Below are 16,949 nucleotides of genomic sequence, written 5' to 3'. Positions count from 1 at the left end.
AGGCATGTCCTCTTAGGGCTTCCATATGAAAAAATGCTAGCTGGCACTTGATTATTGGTACCCACAGATGGGTTTGTGTTTACTTTGTCCATAATAAGAAATGAACACCATCCCCCCCTGTTGTATTGTTCAAATAGGTAGTCACATCACATTTTTTGAGAGTACAGAGCCCATTGGCTTCAGTTTTTAGCAATGTAGGACCAAAAGGAGCTATGGCAAGTGTTTATCTAAACTGTCACCTTTGTCATCATGCCTCTCATTCCTCAGTTTGATGTTTAAACTTACAAAGATGATATAAAGTTAGTATACAAGCGAGGAGGAGAAGAAGCAATCCTTTGGCATCCATATTGTAGTTGCCAAGCAACAGTGTTCCTATACAAGCCTTTCCTGTGCATGACTTTAGGACAGGGTTTCACATCACTGCATTTTCCATTTGAAGGTGGGATACAACTTTGTGAAACAATTACATTAAGCAGAGGACAAATGGACAGCTCATATTTTTTTTCTTGTCTTTATTATCAGTAGTTTGGACAGTGTAGCCATTAGTAACTTCATTCTCTTTGCTTTGTTTGTATAGAGCCATTTCATATGCCCTGCTCTGATTGTTGATGTTTATTTTTCCCTAACTGTTGTCTGTTAAAACACCTTGTAAACAACTGTTTTTAAAGGTGCTATATCAATTAAGTTATTATTATTAAAGTTATTATTACTTACTGTAATCAAATGCTGTACCGGGGTAAAATGCCTCACCTCATATGCACATTTTCACAAATCAACTATCTCAAATGATTTTGTCTACCTCATTTATATCTGCCCATACCCCTGCATATTCTGTAGTTCTGATCATGTCTAGTCAGCAATCTTGCACCCTTTGCACATCTTGCAACCCTACTATCAGACTGGAATATACTAGACAACATAACAAGAGCTTTAACATATTTTAAATCCCTATTTGTAATACTTTTTCACTTTTACTTATTTTTTGTACATTTGATGTTTAATTCCTGTACAAAGAGAGTGAGTCCTATTCCTTGTTTTGTAAGCATACTTGGCCGATTAAGCTGATTCTGATTTCTGTTGTCAAAACTGCAAAACATCCTTAAACCTGTCTTGCTTCACTGTTGGGTGTAATTATTCATTTTACCTGCAGTCAATGAGTAGCAGCACCTGGTAGCCATCTGCATTTCCAGCATTTGATGGTATTAATATTTAATTTATGACGATTAATGATTCATAAGTCTCCTTTCTTGTTGGCTGTGCAGGTGGCTGAGTTCTCACTGGATGGGGGAAGCAGGAGGACACGCTCATGTGAGACTAGGTTCACACACATGCTGCACCGAAACACATATCTGAGACTTCACACCCAAAAGTTTTTACAAAATACCTTTATAAATACATGAATGCATGTAGCTACTTAGTATATTTGTTTTCCTATCACACATTTTTTTCTGTATGATGGTAAATTAGAAATGTGTTGGAAAAAGTGAGCATTTTTTCAGCAGAGACTTAAGAAACTGAAACAGCACAGTAGTGTCTCCTCTTTGAACCTGCATAGTGTGGTTAATACTCCTACGTTTCACCGTCTCACAGCCTAAATGTGAGCACCAGTGACCGTTTGAGGGCCGTTTTAGTGGATCATTAAAAGAGAAAAACTCAGCCCTCCAGCTGTTGGCTTTGTTGATGGAGCCTGCCGCAATCTTGAGCCCCTTTGACCTTTCCCTCTCTGCTCTGATAACACCTTCCTTGTCTCATCCCACACCTGTGGCTCTCAGTGGGAGCAAGCACTGAGTCAGAGAGGCAGGAAGGCAAAGAGGGAGTGCTCTCTGCAGGATCGTACTGTTCTTATCACAAAAACAAGGGAGTATAAGTCTAACAATGACAGTCTGCAGCAAAAAAATTTTTTTGCTGCCCTGTTTGATTTCTTCAACAGATTGCTTCTGCTGGGGTATTTTGCAGTGGTACTGTGAGTTAATGCACAGTATGCAGTCTCGTTTAGCAAAAATCAGCTTTGTTTTTAGACCCTTTACCCAGTATTTACACAGAAATGACTGACTACCTTTCATTTCTTCTAGTTGAAGAAGAAGGAAACAGTCTGACGATGCCCTCTAGGTTAAACATTACCCTTGCACTCAACCCTTTTATCTGTGTCTGACTGATGGGTCTTCAGGGGGGCCTTGAGTGCTCCTACAGGTCCTGCTTCATTTCCTAATTGCCGCCTTTGCCCTGTCTTCAACCCTCCCAGAGGAAAACTTTGCCATTAATTACCACAACTTCATGGTATTTCACTCAGAGAGTCCCAGCAGGCCTGTAAACAGTCCTTACATAGCTGACTGTTTGTAAAAGAGCTGATTGTATCTGATAAAGACACTTCTGCGGTGGAAATGGCATCTTTTGGCTCACTTAGGGGCATGTCTGATAAAGCTCTGTTTGCAGTGTGGCTATCAGTCTCACTGGCAGAGGTGAGACCCATGGGTGCAGAACAGAAGGCAGACCTGAGATGAAAGGAAACTTTTCCCTTCTCATACTTTTTGAGACCTGCTGCATGTATGAAACTTATTTTTTTCATAATGAAGCTACCGGTTACAGAAAAGAGGAATGGTTTGTGTCCTGCTGAAGAATTGGATTACTAAATGGAAGGAGATCTGCTGACTGTGTTTATCTGTGGAGCAGCAGAGGAGGTGTTAAAAAAATCCCACCCACTGTTTTGCCATCTCAGTAAATTTATTTCATTTTCTGTAGCAATGAATCCTTTCATTTAGAGAAATAAAGATATGCTTGAGTTTATATAAAAGGTGCCTTCCTTTTGAGAATGTAGCAAACATATGAAAAGAAACTGGGAAAATGGTAAATCAGCATTTATTTGCTGAACAATAGAGCATAGCTGCTAATTGAAGCTTAGTGTAAGTTAAAGCAGGAAGACTGTTTCATTTTCATTCATCCCTCATTTATTAACTCTTAGAACTCTAAGCCAGTTTTGCTATTTCTGGTCCACCAGTACCTTTAATGCAAAAAATGCCTGTAGAAGGTACAATGTACACATGTACATGGGCAGATGGATTGGATTCTGGCCTGCTGCTCCTTTATCACATGATTGTCCCCAGTCTCTCATCCTTGTTTACAACTCTATCCACTATCCTCCTCTCTGATTTAAAGCATAAAAGCCCAAAAATATCTCTAAAAATGCCTGTTGAATCTCAACCCCAAAAGGAAATTCAATCTCAAAGAACTTTATACAAATCACACCCAGATCAACATATGAACAAGCCATTTCACATCTGTATTTAGTTCCTACAGGTCTTGTCTGCCAGGAGAAAAAAGAACTTTCCAACAAACAAACCAAAAGCTATCATTCATATCCATAAATTTTATACACATTTTGCATGCATTTGGTATTCCTGTGCACAGAATGGACATGAATCCCATGTTAGGAGCTTAAACATCCAATTTTCATAATATTGGGGAAGAGGATGTTATTTCACTTTTCACACTGGCAGATAACTATCTTGTCTCTTATTGATTTTTGGCTGGCCCTGATTGGGCACTACAGCCAAGAAAACAAAAGAAGAAGAAGCTGGAGCATCGTGATTGGCTGATAGGCTAACAGGAAGTTGTTGTCTTTTACTCCCTGTTTTAAAATGGAGGACAGATGGCAAGACTGCTAAGTTTTTCATTAGAGAAAAATGTAATAAATAGTCATATCCAAAGATGGGGATTTTACAATGTTGATTTGTAGTATCAAAGCTCTGAATAAATGCTGCATTTTGCACCTGGGTTAAAATGTTCTGGAAGGGATGTAAATGCCGGGAGCCGTCTGTAGATTGGCAAAAACGTAAGTTTCCGATCACAGTTTACCCCAAAGAGATCCATCTTATGGTTCCTGAGATATTGTAACAAGGCACTAGTGACTGTGATCGCCAGCTACCCCATAGAGTTCAGACTGTTAACTATCACTTCAACTCGCTTAAATTTGGAGCCAATCCCATTCCTCTCCCATCAACCTCTCCACCCAAAATCTGTTCTCCTCTCCTCCGCATCCAGTCTATTGTTTCGGTTGGACCGTTGCAACCCTCCTCCACCCCAGCTACTTCCATTACAGCTCAACTGTGTCCAGGTCCAAATCTTACATCTCTTCATCCCTGCTTCCAAGTCATATCATCGGAGTCTATGCCCAGCTTCTTCATGCCAACCTGCATCTCTTCATTGCCACCTCCAGGTCACCTCATTAGTGTCTGGGTCAAGCTCCTCGGAAGTCCTCTCCTCATCTTATCCTACTCTTTTTATCACCACCACCAGTGTCTAGACCCCATAGGGTGGTATCCTATCCTGCTGTCAGCCCCACTACTTCTTCAACTTCATAAAGATATTGTGATGGAGTCATGGACATGTCACATTTCCAAACTTGTAAAATAAATGACTGGTAAACTCATATTAAGTCTCTCCTGATTGAAATATGTTTACTGAAATATTGAACAGGTCTTAGAGTTCTTTATGAGACGTTTTCAGCTGGTTACAAAACAGTCTGAAATGAATACTAGTGCCTCTTTCTGACCAACAAAAGTCATTGTAACTTATTTTGTAACTTGACTGAAACATTGCTGCGGGGTCGATGCCAGATGATACGGTTTCAGGATGCAGAAGAAACAGCCTTCTTAAAACATTTTCCCACTAAATGATACTCTTGAGTCATAAAACAAAGAAGGGCAAGAACTTTTTAAAACCAGAAAATCTGTAAAAGATTAGATGAGCATAGAGATAAGATGAACCACTATATCCACTGGGGGCCCGATATCAAACCAACTCAGTCTTTTTAAAGCTCTAAGCACAGTTTTGTGATAGTTTGCTTTGTTTATGTTTACTTCATAACTTTTATTTATTCCATCAATATGATTTTCAATAGTTATTTTCCACTTTCAAAATTTAGAATAAAAACGGTCCCATTGCTCAAATTCACTTAGGCTTCAAGATTATTATTAATAAAACTATCAACAATAATAATAGGTACTTTCAGTTTTGGTTATACTATGGCAGTAAGCAGGCTGGTTTTGTTGAGCAGTGCCATTTGGGCTTTGACAGCCATGAAAGGGTGGGTAAGGTAAAGAAAGTCTCTGTGTTGGTATGGAGGGGGTGACCCTGGGACGCCCTGTTCAGCCCTCCAGGGGTGTCATGGGACCAGCTGAAATAAACACCGGTGAAAAGGGGTTCACACTTGATCAACTCTGGTGAAGTGCAGGCTTCTTGCTGCCCATCGGTCTGCACAGTTGACTTGTTGAGGCCAATATTAAAGGCTTAACTGGGTTTAAGGATTTCTTCACTGCTTATCCTTTCAGTGGGTCACAGGTATCTCATGTTTATTTGAAAATATGCTCTCAAGCTCATTTGAAGAACTATCTGCGTGATGAATCAGGCGCCCACTGTCAGCACAGGGAAACCTCTTAACTCATAATGTTGTCCTGCAAGTGTAAGCAGGATAGAAACTTAGAAAACAGAGCCAATTTTGTGTCCAGCTCTCTTCTTCTGACGAAAATCAGACGAAGCCTGATTATTTCTTGGTTCTAAAGATGATCTTGCCAGATTCTTGTGGTGTAATGTGTGTTAAAAGAGATTTCACCCTCCCCATTCAGTTTGGAGGATGATCAGTATGATATGAAAATATGTTCAATATTAATGATCAGAAATCGTATTGCATTGGGGGCAAGTCCATCCACAAGGGGGGATAAAGGGGAGAGTTTTCTGGGGTCCAGCCAAATGTGGGACCAATGGAGGTGAGGAAAATCATGGTCCATGGTAAAGTAAATCACATCAAAGGAACAAAAAAAAAAAGTATTTTATTCATTTATTTATTTATGCTGTAATAAATCAAGCTATAGCATTTTTTAAAATGTAAAGCCCTTAAAAATAATGACCTTAATTTTGATAATGTTTATAATGTGTATATGCACATTGACCAGGGGCGTAGCTAGGGATTTTAGGCCCCCAGAAAGAATATTACACAGGGCCCTCCTTAACTGGCTAGCCAAGCAACAGATGTTGCAATATTTACAGATATCTCTGCATTTTAATGTATTTTTGAATTACAATTTCCCCATTTATGAGCAATAATTTTACTATGGTTTAATTGAATTTATTTGCATTATTTTGCAGCACTGGTCATTTGGACAGTTTTAAGGGACGAGCAGGACCCCCTAGTATTGTGTTTTGCGCTATTTGATATAGAAGTGAGTCTGTTGACCAATTTATTTGTTGCTTTTGATTCAATCATGACATTAATTACTAAGAAAAATAAATAAAAACACAATTTTTATTGCAGACATCTCAAGGGCCCCTCCCAACTGTGGGCCCAGGTAGTCAGTACCCTCTTTACCCCCTGTGCTATGTCAGTGACATTGACTAAACCCTTTGAAAAGTAGTGTCAGACTTTCTGAATACGCCACGATGTAAACAAATGTCAGGATGCCAGAGAAAAAGGTAGGAGGAACCAACACAACCAATAAATCATTATGTTTAGGGAAACATAACTGAACAATTGCTAAAAGACACAAAAAGGTAAAAAAAAATGGCAAGAATGTGTTTTAAGTGGCAAAGAATGACAGAAAAAAGTGACAAAAGTTGGGGTAAAAGTGGCAAAAAAATGGTTACCAAAGGCAAAATGGGAGGGAAATGGTGAAAAGCATTTTAAAGTTTCAAAATGGGCAGAAAGGTAGTGAAAAGAGGTTAGAATGTCACAAAAGTGACAACTTTGATGACAGGTGGCAAAATTGGTCATAAGAGGTAAAAATAGTACTAATGTCAAAAAATGTGTCAAAATGGGTGTAAAAGTGGCACATTTAAGACATTTAAATATCAGAACTAAATAATGTCTTGACACATGTTTGAGCTCCAAATTGGGGTAACTGTTAGCCAGGATGCTAGCTCCAATGCTACTGATCCACCAAACATGCATCGATATCACAAAATAACCCCATCTGAGGAGAGCCCAGGTTCTGGGTTTGTAAGGGGTCCAGCCAACTGGGCACCAAGGACAGCTGTACACACACTCTGTGGATTATCATATCAAACAGCCAATCAGGAAGCTGACAGAAGAAGAAAGCGCAACAAGCACAGCCATGGAAGTGATTAAACACAAAGTAAAAAATTGGGTTAGAAATGATGGACCAACTTGTTGAAAGATGACTAGTCTTTCTATTAATCGTCTTGTTTGTTTTGTCTTCCATACAGACAGATTAATATTAATTTTGGTCAGTTTCAAAATCAGTTAATGTTATCATCAGGAGCTTAAAAATAATGTACTCTACTTGAACCTGTCCCGATTGGATGTCTCGAATCTGGAATGCAGGATTTGAACGTGAGTTTTTATTGTAAAAGTCTGGTTTAAATTCCTGTCTAGATTGTCTGAAAATTTAATCATCCGCTACCTACAAGAGAATTAACTCAAAAACTCAGGCACTCAAGTAATCACTTATTTTTGAATACAAACAAATAGTGGCCCTGACAGCAGAAAAATGGGATCACATTATACCTTCCTTTATTGTTATAGCAGACCTTCACTGACTGCCACATCTACTGTAGGATTGGTCTTAATCAAGGAGCACATCAAAGCAGCCACGAAGGAGACGTTTCCAGGAACCTGAGCCGCCTGTGCCTCGAAACCTCATCTGAGGAGAAGTGCTTACTTGGTGCCCCCTGTCAGCGCCTCAGAAAGCCTCTGCTTCCTCACATCCATCTCTCTCCTGGAGAATTTTCCCAGGTGGCTGTGAGCTTTCAGTGAAACCGTGATGGAATGCACTGAAATGGTCTTTTCATTAGATGGAGCAGCAGTATTACTCTATGCAGTAAAAGGGGCTTTGTGTCTAATGAAAATCTTTATCAGCGGAAGGTTACATGATTCTGAAGCTGCTGTTGAATTATAGTCTTATTTCTTATTAAACTGAAGAATTAAAGGCTTCTATACATAATCTTTCTTTTAAATGCAGATAAAATTCCCTTGAGCTCTGTAGATTTTCTACTACTTGAAAATGAAGTTTGAAGATTAGCCATTTACAAACAGACCCATCCCTAGATTGTATTACACTGGATGTTATCAAGGGTGGTTTTAGTAATTTAGAGGCCACAGGCAAATACCAATACGGGGCATCTTTAATCAGATAAAGCAATCATAGCTGGTAAATATGTTTTGAAGCATCTTTTTTTCAGACTACAGAACCACAGGACTTTCCAAAATCTTAAATATATACTAGCCATGACCTCTTAGAAGAGCATCATAACTAAAATGTACCATCTTCACATATTTGAATACTCTGGGATAGAATGAACTTATAAAAATAACATAAAAAAAAACCTTTCTCTGTTATGTCCGTTCTTTTGCCACAAATGATAAATTCTTATTTATTGCATGCACAATTTACTCAGATTAGATTGTCAGGATTATGACCATATCAGGATAAAACCACTACAGCAGACACAATTAATGAATTTGTCAGATAACAGAGAAAAACTAATAAAAGTGACAATATATTCCATCAAAAAACAGTTTTACTGCATCAGAAAGAGTCCACACAGTCTAAATACAGTTAAATATTTAGTCCAAACAGGGTTGCCTTCATAAAGATCCACTGGCCATTTCATATTATTTTAAATTTGACGTTGTTCTCAATAATCCTCTGTATTTGCTGTAATAATGTATTTTTTCCAGGCAATGCTATTTAGCAAAATATTTGCCAACTTTGATCCTTTTTGGAGCGTCCAGTATGAAACTCCTGGACTTTTCCTCATAAAAACAGGTGTGAAAAACTCATTTTCTGTTCTGTTGTTATCAACTTTGAACCTAAACTATCTAAGGCTTCATGCTTTGGTCCAGTTGAATTGTACTGCTAATACATCCCAGCTACAGTCATCTATAGACCTCTGATTCACAATACAAATTCAGAAAGGAAAAAACTATTTTGTTTTTTGTTGTATTACTCAACACCAGTAGCAGCTTTAAGTAGTCTGACAGTTTAGGAAGAAACCTTTCTTTCTAAAGACACCTTGTTTGTGCTTGTACTCAAACATAGCATCCAATTTAATTTGGGAATACCTGGATAAGAGTTTTTGACTCATTTCACCCAGACTTCTAAGTGGTTATATAAAAGTCAGAACATTTCTGAGTATAATTCTGCTGAAAACATAAAATAAAGAATTCTTCATTATATATGTGCTTATTTTTCATGCATAACAAAGGTTTGCCAATGCAATGCATGATGCACAATAAATCAAAAGAAAATGGCTGATTTGAACCATATTCCATAAGAGTTGAATATTTGGCACTTTTTATAGTATTTACATCCAAACTGTTTAATTCAATTCAATTTTATTTATATCTCACATTCAGTACAAATATAAACTCAATGTGCATTACAGAAGATAAAAAACGGACACAAAACAAAAAACAAAGATACACAGTGAGTGAAGAAAAACAAAAATTCCATGCATAATAAGTAATCTTGGATGCATCCTGCACCAATCTGTACAGCTTTTTGCATATAGCGTTTGGGTCTCCTACAAAAGAGCGTACTTATATCCATGCAAGATTCTGCACACAAAGATAAATTAACAGGCAATGCTTGAGAGAAAAGCAGTGCTTTAAAGCCACTTTTGAAAGAACTAAGTGTTTCAACAGACCTCATGTCAGCAGGCTGTTTGTTCCAGAGGACAGTCCCATAGTGACTAAAAACCCCTTCACCATTTAGTTTCAATTTTAGGTACATTCAGGAGGCCCATGCCTGATGATCTGAGGGGTCTGATTGGATCCCAGTCAGTAAGGAAATCAGAAAGATATTGGGATGCTGTTAACACTCTGGCTGCATTGTTTTGGATGAGCTGCAGTCTTCCTATTGACTTTTTAGGAACTCCAGCAAAGAGGGCATTGCAGCAATCCAGCTGGATATTAAATGCATGCGTATAAATGCATGAACCAGCTTTTCAGAGTCAGATTAAGACATAAAGTATCTCAGTTTAGACATGTTTTCAGGTGGTAGGATGCAGTTTTTGTAATAGATGTTATGTGGTTATAGAAGTTCAGATTAGAATCAAAGATGACACCAAGATTTCTGACATGCTGACAGTGCTGTAGGGGAAATGATGATGGAATGGAGATGAACTCTTGCCTCAGTTTTGTCTTTGCATAGTTGTAAAAAAATCATGAGACATCCATTCACTAATTTCATCAATGCATCTAAAGTTATATACAGGACAAAGAACATCAGGAGCAAGTGAAACAGCTGAGCATCATCGGTGTAGGTAAAGTATGATGAAACCCAGGAGTGTCATGTAGCGACTTAACAGCAGTGATCCAAGACCCAACCCTTGTGGCACCTCACAATAATTCTAAAATTGTCAGATGTAAAATTAGCAAGTTGGCAAGTTCTTTCAGGTATGATGTGAACCACTGAAGGACAGATTTTGATAGGCCAAAGTGATTGCTCAGTGTAATAGGATGTTATGGTTAACTGTATTAAAAGCAGAACTTAAGTTTAGTACAAGGATGGAAGGTTTGTTAGAATCACTGTTGATTTTCAGGTCTTTGATCACTTTTACTAATGCAGTTAGATAATTATTTTACTGATGACAGGAAAGGGTGACAATAGGTCTGCAATTATTGATTATTGGTGGGCAAACATACTTACCTTTGTATCAGATGAATGGCTTTTTTAGTCAAAATGCTTCTTGAACAAGTAACATGCTATCTTTTCATCTTCAAGTTTAGATTAAAGATTTGAATGCTTAGGTCAAAAAAAGAATCTACTCACTGGGTAATGCATGATGTTTTGTAAATAACAATATAAGCACAAATTTTGAAAGCAATTGCGTGATATAAATAAGAAATACTTGCATTTCTACTATTGTATTTTTAGGTGGAAACCTGTATTTGACTTGTGTTTTTAAATTTAATTTACTGTTAGAGTACATGAAAATACATGTAAAAAGCTTTAGCATATTAACCCATGTCATGACTGAGTCTTTCTATCTGTTCCCAAAGTATATTGAGAAATGAAAAGTAAGGGGTTTCGGCTCCTGTATCTTGCGTGATTTGGGTCTGGATGAACTAGTTTCTTTATATCAAATGGTGGCCTGGGGGCCATATCAGGCCCCAAGACACTCCCCATCTGGCCCCAAAAAGACAAATAAATTCAGAAAATATGAGGCTGAAAATAGATGTTGTGGTTTTTGGTATCTTTTGTCTTTAAATCCCTACAACAATCAAAGTAAACCCAAAACAACCAAGACTGCAACAGTTTTATCAGGAATTTCTTAACGTCTGATCCATTTTTTTTTTTTTTAACAGAAATCCACTTATCAGCTATAATGAGTATACACGAAGCATGATAAGTACATATCAGTCCAGCCTTGATTCAATCTGTTGTTGTTTTTCGTGTCAACTTTTCACTCTAGGGTCTTGGAGAGTGTGATTTTTCTGAATGAGTGGTGGGCAGCATGACAATCTAGAGCAGACCTCCGTCATTAGCCCCATCTCCCAATAGTAAAGAATCCTTTAAAAAATTTCCTGTATCCAGACGGTGATCTGGATCACTCCCAAAATCTAATTAGTTCTTCCTTATGCCATTTTTGACATTTCCTGAAAATTTCATCAAAATCCGTCCGTAACTTTTTGAGTTATGTTGCTAACAAACAGAGAAACTAACAAACAAACAAACCCTGCCGATCACATAATCTCCTTGGTGGAGGTAAGTATGTTAAAATATTTTGATTGCAGATAAGCAATATGGACTTATCTCTTTTAATGCTTAAAAACTACTGACTTTTTGAAAGAAAAAAATATTCCAAAATATGTATGTGCAACAAATATTTATTTTGTTCAAGGTAATTTAAAAGTCTGGGCCCCAAAGCCCCTGTACAGACAAAATCTGACCCTCATACAAATGTAGTAGATGACCCTTGCTTTACATCATTTATAAGTAAATTAAATGCATTGGAGGAGGATACAGCAGGTAATGCTTTTAACCTGACTTTCTGTACTGTGACCTATACACTTGTTGATTTTTATGTTGTTTGTTAGCCACAATTTCATGTCATACTGCTGCCCATCTTGGCCATGGCTCACTTGCATTCTTGATCTCATAACAGTTTATCTGGTCACACAAATTTTAAACTTTGAGCAAAACAAAAACAGAGGTACATAGGATCCTTATAATAATACCGAGGGGTGTTAAATAGGCTGATAATATTAGGCACAATGTAATTCTTAAAGGTGCAGTGTGCAATATTTAGCTTGGCAGCATTTAATGGAACAAACTAGGTAAAATGGAAACATAATATTTAAAAGTAGGCCTATCTAAATAAATGTTTAATCACATAAAAATAAAAAAAATATACTTTCTAATTATTTGGTCCATTCTGTGGTACTGAAGAGCATGGAAACATGCGAAAATTTAGTCCATGGAGAGTGCCTTCCCCATGTATATATAAAAGAGCTTATTATAAGATTATTATATATATTCAGGGTGATTAAAAAGAATTTAGAGAGGCCTACTAATAAATACTAAATACGGTTTTTCCAAATTTGCTTTGCTAAATGCTGCTAGGCTAAATATTACACAACGTACCTTTAATATAATAGACCCAAATGAGACTCTAAGGAAAACTTATCGTGTTGCTACAATAAATAAGCCTGAGGCTTCACCATGAATATAAATGTGTAACATTATGATCATTATTTTTCTTATTTTGTAACCCACATGAAAATATTAAATTCCATGTTCAACAAAATACTTAAGGGAGACGAATAAACTGAACCTAATAGCTTTAATTCACCCACGTCTTACATTAGCCTGATTAAACGATAATTAAAGGCTAAATTGTCCAATTAAGCTAAAATTTAAATGAAAGTGGGCCCACAGCTGGCTAATTAGAGAGGCTTTCATGTAGATTATCCATAATAGGTTGAGTCACGGTAGCATGAGAGAGTCAAGCCACGCTTTGAACCCCTAAAACCCGCTCTGGTCTAGCTGAGTATCGCTTAGTCACCGGCGTTGACCAGGAGAAGCAGCGCCTCCCTGTGTACACACCGATTGGTTAAAGACCTTGACGGGCTCGCCTTCTCCACAGACCGTCTCCAGTCCAGGGCGGGGCTGACTCTCCGTCAAACTGAATTAGCCTACAACCGGCAGAAGAAAACTTAGCCCGGGTCGATCCATGGAGCAGTGTAGGAATGCTCTATCCGTAGGTGGGGAGCAGAGAACCGGACGGCAGCCACATTTATCGGCCTCATACATCAGCTTGGACTGCCTCTGCTGCTGCTGCTGTGATCAGGAGTGACCAGATTTAACACCACGGCACCGGGCTGGGCTTAAAAAAACATCTGCGAGCTTGGGAAAAGAAGCGCGTTTATTCCGGCTGCTATCAGGATGATGTGACAAATCACTCATTAGCTGCCTGGAGGAAAAAATCTGTGAAGTCGGATTTTTTTTTACTGCTGGAGATCATCTGAGCCGGCTGCTCTGAGGGTAAGTTGTGCCATTATTTTATGAATGTCTCCTGCGGTCTGCCATACGGAAGGCAGCCACCGGAGGAAGCGCTTGCGCGTCGTGATCGTGGAGGAGGCACGGGCTTATTCTAGTCGATTGAATTTCTGGTCAGTTGGTCAACATGGGAATCCTTCACATGAAGGCTTAGCCAAGTCAGAATGCGCTGGTCATTTTACTGCTTTTAGTGAAGTTTATAAAGAAGGTACGCTATTTAAGTGCTTATGGGGTGTACCTTTAAGCACCTTTAGGCCTAATCACCTTTTAAAGCGTGTAGTATACTGCTGTTTCTGTGAAAGAGATGCTGAAATGGAACCAATGCAGTGTGAAATAAGCCTCATTTACAACAATAGGACACAGGCATAGAGTCAGTCAGGCTACTTATTTTACACAAACTTGTACCAACTCAAAAGTTATCCCCCTCTTTTTAAACCAACCACGCTATAGAGAACACAAGCTTAATTTAAAAGGTTTAATATCATGTCAGATATCTGGAGACTGGTGTAAAACATAGAGGCTTAGCTGTAAGAAAGGACGCAATCACCCTATGGGGTTTTGAGCGATTTTGCAACACATCACACTTAAAGTCACACCATGACCTCATGCATCTTTGTCATCCTCTTCCAACTACTTCCCTCCTTCATACTCTCCCTCCTCCTCCTATTCATCCCCCTATATACATTTATCAACAAATTAGCATCTCACAAATAAGAGGTGAATATGTGGGTGCAAACAGAATTAACCTTTTGACCCCTTTGAACTGGAAGTATTCTACCGTTTTCCTCATCAGATCTCTGTTTTCCTCTGAATTGTGGTTTAACACACGGTGACTTGAATTGAGTCATTGGCAGACAGTCACAAAGGGCACAAATTCCACAAAATCACACGCATGGAGAGGCCACCTGAATGTCTAGATTTGACTCATCTGAGGATGAAAGCTCAGTGACATCAACAAAACCTGTTGTCAGGGAGAAGGTTACGTCCTACAATACCTGGCTGGATTGAAGCGAAACTGTGGACGTACTGTAATAGAAACTGCTGAGTTATTTTGGCAGACAGGACACAGGACCACATGGCCTGGTTTGTGTGCCCGGTGTTCCTGAAACTGTATCACATGGAGGGAGGGGTATCATGGCTCAGGATGATGTAATCACACCAATAAAGCAAGGCCTCTATGTGTGATAGTGACTGGCATCCTCTGTATCTCCTCCAATATTCCCACTGTGTGCGTGTGTTTATGTGGGTGCATGTGGGTACGTGATACTTGGAGAGAGCCGGGTGTAGCTCTGCTGAGGCAGGTGGACCATCCAGGCCGGTCTGTGTTGACTGGCTGGTATGTGAGTTTTTCAGAGGGGCTACTGAAGGGGGGCCACACTGTAGTCATGCCTGCATGACTCATGGCGCGGTATCTGTCTGTCAGTCTAGCCAAGTGCACAATCTTGTATGACTGCTTCATGGTGTTGCCTTCAAAAGAGCCACAGCCAGTGCAGGATTTTACGCTCAGTTGTTATGCAACACCTTAATTCATTCTTCAAGAGACTTTCTTTTCATACCTATCAAAGCAGGCATCATTATTTAACTTCGCCACTATGATGTTTTTCATATGTGGCCTAATCACTTCAAGATGATCCACCCAAAGGCAGGGACACAGTCTCTGATGTCCAGATTGTAGTTCTCAGTTGGATTACATAGCAGCTCCAGACTTCCTAGAAGAACCTTTGAAATCAGCCTTTTTCCTGGACATCAGCATACTTCTTGTGATTGTTAGTCATTTTCTTCAGTCTCATCTGGACAGGACGCTCTCCCTCATAACAGATGAAATGAGCCTCACTGAACAGTGTGTGAGTGCTGAGCACATGCTTTTGTCAAATAACCCCAGGCTGTTTCACCAGCAAACACATCATGAGTAAAAAATTTGTTCACTTGCTGATGTTGTTTACCAGAAGGACTTCACTTCACACATTTTAATAACCAGGTAGAAATTTGCCCTAAACATACGTTAAAGAAAAAAATACTATATAGTGAGGCTATGAGGCTGCTATGCAGTCTGTCTGGCTATCTTTGGTATAAATGGTCACGTACAGAGACTTCACCATTAGGCAAGGGTAGGCAGATGTCTGGGACCCAGACATCTGCTATAGTGGCATAAAAGCAAGCTATAAATTATACATTTCAAATATTTGTGTGAATTTGACCTGCTTTTTGTTTGTTTGTTTTTTTAGAAAAAAAAAACTTGCCCTTTAAACACACTAAACGCAAGTCATATAGTGTCACTGTTCTCTTAACAGCTATTTTATAATAAATACTATGCAAATGGATTATCAAATATATATATTTGGCCACATTTTGAAAAATTTCTGTCAACTGGTGCATGACCAAAAAAAAAAATATTAAAGTGAACAAAATAGTTTTTCCTCTGTGTAAATATTTATTGTTATTAACATTAACATTTACATTTATAACTAGATAGTTCTGATGAGCCCGGACATTTATATACAAAAAAACATTGCTAAACAGGAATTTCTGGTTGCTTTTACATCATGTTCCAAGTAGAACTTTCTTTGATAAGTAAGAATTTAAAAGGGGGGAGAGCAACCAATGGTGGGGGGCATAGCTGTGTTTGCCTTGGGCCCAAAATTACTAAATCCACCACTGGTGATAATGTTTCAGGCTATTCTATCACTTTTGCAAAAGCTAAGCGCAGGAAATATGGCACATTTAAAAAACTTATAGGTCATGAAAACATCATTTTTTGGTATTTCTCTTTCCCTTTCTGTTCCTTTTTAGTGTATAATGATTAATACATTATTCATGAATACCTGAGATGTTTTTTTTATTTCAGACTTCTGTCAGCAAATCCAGCGCCTGCTTTGTGTGAAAACTGCTCCAGTGAACTGTCTCCTCGATTGATTTGTGAATATGGGGCATGGCAGCAGCATTTAGAGAGGTCAAGCATGTTAACTAACTTGTTCTGCTACTTTAAAGACAATAAGCATGCCTTCCTGCCAAATATATCGGTTACAACTGTTCCCACAACTGTGCTCGAGCAGATGTCGTAGCTTGAAAGCATGTCAGGTATAGTTTGAATGGGGATTGATAGTGAGAGAGCCCAGAGGCGGTGTTTGATTTAAACCATGCTCGTGCTCGATCATTTCACACCTTTTTTGTCTTTGATGTTGATGCGGTTTTGACAGAGTTGTCAGGAGTGGGAACTGTGGTTTTCCCTGCGTGTTAATGATGTGGTACGTGGAAAATAGAGACACAGAATTATGAGTGCAGTGCAAGAAAGAATAGGAGATACATCCTACCATTTTATGAGGGAAAACAGTCAAACAAAAAATGGGTTATTAATTGTTTTTTATTCTAATATACATTGGAAGTAGATTTTTTTCAAAAATACATATAGCATTGCTGAATCTTGCTTTCCATGCT

At 38.5% G+C, this 16,949-nt stretch overlaps 1 protein-coding gene across 3 annotated transcripts in view; it reads left to right on the top strand.

Annotated features, from left to right (window-relative positions):
* The first annotated feature begins 13,114 nt into the window (after window positions 1-13,114).
* Window positions 13,115-16,949, top strand: part of rhbdf1a (rhomboid 5 homolog 1a (Drosophila)) — a 42,431-nt gene continuing 38,596 nt past the window's right edge. For all 3 annotated transcript variants that reach the window (XM_041778603.1, XM_041778602.1, XM_041778601.1), the window contains exon 1: window positions 13,115-13,499. The gene's annotated coding sequence lies outside the window, so the exon portion shown is untranslated. The remainder of the gene's footprint in view (window positions 13,500-16,949) is intronic.

Source organism: Cheilinus undulatus, linkage group 21 (assembly GCF_018320785.1).
Source record: "Cheilinus undulatus linkage group 21, ASM1832078v1, whole genome shotgun sequence".
NCBI lineage: Eukaryota > Metazoa > Chordata > Actinopteri > Labriformes > Labridae > Cheilinus > Cheilinus undulatus.
This window is presented reverse-complemented; position numbering and strand designations above follow the sequence as displayed.